The sequence below is a fragment of the Gorilla gorilla genome, chromosome 4 (assembly GCF_029281585.2).
Source record: "Gorilla gorilla gorilla isolate KB3781 chromosome 4, NHGRI_mGorGor1-v2.1_pri, whole genome shotgun sequence".
In the NCBI taxonomy this organism is placed as follows: domain Eukaryota; kingdom Metazoa; phylum Chordata; class Mammalia; order Primates; family Hominidae; genus Gorilla; species Gorilla gorilla.
Genome location: NC_073228.2, coordinates 14,094,912 through 14,098,233, shown reverse-complemented (window position 1 = coordinate 14,098,233; position 3,322 = coordinate 14,094,912). Strand labels below are relative to the sequence as shown.

General features: G+C 57.4%; 1 pseudogene; it reads right to left on the bottom strand.

Annotated features, from left to right (window-relative positions):
- Positions 1-789: 789 nt before the first annotated feature.
- On the bottom strand, positions 790-2,915 carry LOC129523537 (uncharacterized; annotated as a pseudogene).
- Between the last annotated feature and the right edge of the window lie 407 nt (positions 2,916-3,322).

The following is a 3,322-nucleotide window of genomic DNA, read 5'->3' as shown; positions in this document are numbered from 1 at the left end:
GGAGGATGGGCACTTCCCCCCTCCCCTTCCACCTGGGGCAGGGAGAATCTGCCAGGAGTGCCCCGTCCCTGAGCTCCAGCCTCCCCCACCACCCCCAGTGACAGAGACAGAGCTGGAGCTGGGCTGGGTAGCAAAAGCTGCAGACAGGGGGCTGGGCTGATACCTCAGGGTTGCCCCCACACTGCACAACTCTGGGGATGCCATTTACATCAACAGCCCATGGTGGCCCCTGCCCAGGGCCAAGGCACAAGCTCTGGAGGAGACAGGCCAGGGTTCCCTGAGATGCCATTTGCCCACCAAAGGCTGCTTCAAAGGCCCGAAGAATAAGCCTGACAAGGCAGAGACAGAAGCATGGGCTGAGAAGGGCCTGGGAGCCCGATTTGCCGGTGGGCCCAGCCTGGGGGGACATGGGTTTTCCCTTCTCCTGGAGCACAGTGGCCTAGTTTTGTCCTGGAGACTGAAAAGACAGACCCAGAGAAAAGCTTCATGCTGTCCCTCCCTCAAAGCCATCTCACGCCCACACATCTCCGCACCCCTCCCCAGAGGCCAGAGCTGCGGGAACCCCAGTGAGAGTGTGGTTTCCTCTCAGCCTCGCCCCTCAGAGACTTCCGCTCAGCAGCAGCTGCGGCCAGGCCATCTCGAGGCGAGACATCAGCCAGTCCTTGTGAAACCTCCCTGCACGGTGGAGACAGACAGAGACAGGGCACCAGGCCAGGGCCCTTCCAGTGGAGGGGGCAGCAAGTGAGCAGGGACGGTCAGAGGGATGGGAATCACAGGGGAGAACAGCGACTAGGGAGAGTGATAGAGAAGTGTGTGCCACTGCTGTGTGCATGTGCAAATGTGCATGTATGCACATATGTATGTGTGCTGCACGCTCAAGTGTGTAGTATGTGTGCAAGTGTGTGGGTGGGTGTGTGCAAATGTGTGAGCAAGCATAGCTGTGTGCAAATGCATAAGTGTGCACTGTATAGGCACAAACGGATGTGTCAGTGTACAAGTGCTGCTTGTGCAAGTTTGTGGCTGTGTGTGCAAATGTATGCGAGTGTGTCTGTGCCTGTATGCAAATGGGTGTGTGCAAGTGTGCAGGTGTGTCACACAAGTGCAAGGGTGCATTTCTGCAAATGCACATGTGTGCAAGTGTGTGGACATGCGTGCAAATGGGTGCTAGTGCACAGGTGTGTGGGTGTGCAAGTGTATGCAAACGCATATATGTGCACATGTGTTCAATGCATGTGTGTGCAACTGTGCATATGCGTGCAAGTGTGTGTGTGTGAGTGCCCTGGAAAAGAGAGAGGGAGAGGAGGAGGGAAGGAAGAGCAGAAAAATACCTATGGTAAAAGCCAGTACTGCCCAGCAGACGTGTCCAACGGAGAGCACCAAGAGGCAGAAACAGCCTCTCTTTGTTCCTGTCTCAGTAGCGGGCATAGTAGCAGTACAATGACTTGTGCTGCCTGCCTGGCAGATCACACAGGTCACAGATGCCTCCTCGTCACAGGATGTGGTCGCTGCACCCTGTCCTAACTCCAGTCCTTTCCCTCACCTTCACCAGCTAACCCCTTCCCTCCAAACCCCCTCCCCTGATTGCTGTCAAGGTCAGCAGGCCCCGCCCCATCCATGAGCGAGCCAAGGGTAGTATCTGCTCAATGCCGTCACTCCGTTTGGGCCAGCTTCTCCTCGCCCAGGAACAAGGGGATTTCCTGACTGTCTCTTTAGGCAGGGTGACGTAAGCTGTTTTGCTAGTGTAGAGCCAAAGAGCCTTCCAGGCCTTCATTTATCTAGATGTGGAGTCCTTTGGGAATGAGCATAGCAGGCTTGTTCCTGCCCAGCATCTTGGAAGATCTCGGACTAGTGCTCCCTGCAGATGATTGGGACCTAAGAAACAGAGCCCTGCAGAAGGACTGGCAAGACCACATGTCCCGGGGTGGCCAGTGTTTCCAGCAGTGACACTTGGGATTGAAACCAACCTTTGCAGAGCGAGAGACCCCACAGTACCAGCTGTGCCACTGACTGGGAAGTGCCCAGCCTTGGCCCTAGAGTGGGAAAATGGCCTGGACATGAAATGTGTGGAGACCTGACACCTGTGCTGGCCCCTGCAGCAGAGGCAGAGGCCCAGGCAGGCGGGGACCTGCTTTTCCCAGGGCTCTCCAGGGAGTCCCTGCACAGCCCTCAAGAGCCTGCCCTGCATTATCATCCTCAAGGTCAAGAAACTTCCTTGGGGGAGTCTCCAGAGACAGGCAGCCTGGCCATGCCCTGGCAGACCCACCCACTCAACTCCAGGACCTCCGGATTTGGTCTGGGAGTCTCGGCACAGGGGAGTCTGCCATCGAACCAGCCACCTGCATCAGAGCCGGGTCCACCTCCTCCGTCCCGCTGTGGGTCTTTGAGCCTCAGTTTCTTCATCTGTAAGGTGGGAGGTGAGGATGACCAATTCAGTGTCTGGTGAAGACAAAATTTATCCCCTTGTCCAGGGCTGGCCTGGAGCAGACCCTCCCCTTCCTCCTCATCTCGGCCCCAGGACAAGCATGGCTTCCCTCCCTAGCCTTCCTCCCTTGGAGCTCCAGGCACTGAGGACTCCTGGCAGATCTCATTCATCTCTCTCTCTCTCCCTCTCTCTCTCTCCCTCCCCCTCTCTCTCTCCCTCTCTCCCTCTCTCTCTCTCCCCGCCCGCCCCCCCCAGAATGCCACGTAGATATTCCTCTCTCCTGGAAAACTTTCCTGCCCCCAAGCCCCGGTGGGGTGCCTCTCCTAGGGCCTTGCATGTGTCCCAAACTTTCCCTACCTTCCCATCAATCGTGCTGAGCTAGAATTACCTGATAATCTACCTGCCTCTCTCTTGGGCTACAGTCCCCTTGAGAGTGACGCTGGGTCCAGTAGACGGTTGTATGCCCAGTGCCCAGCACAGGGTAGATGTCCATGAAATATACATGGACCAGTGACCGATTGAGATTGAGACCTGACTGGAAGCATCTTCCAAATGGCTGCTGGGAGAGCAGCCCATCCGGCACCCCAGCTCATGCCCCATCCCCTACTCCTCCAGCTCCTCTCCTCCCAAGTCCCTGCCATCACAGCCAAGCTCGCGCTCCAAGGCAGCTCTGCCATCATCTGATGCAGACTCGTCAGCTGTTGCCATGGAGACCAGCCAGCAGTGAGCTCTGTGCCCTCCTGCTGCAGGGGCCAAGCAGAGCATGGGGGCACCCTGAAGCGTGCAGAGAGAACCCATCAAGGAGGAGGCGGGGGGAACGCGTGGCTCTGCATCCAGGCAAACCTGGAGTTGGGCCCCATCTGCCCCTACTCTCCTTCCTACACCTGTGACACCTCAGGC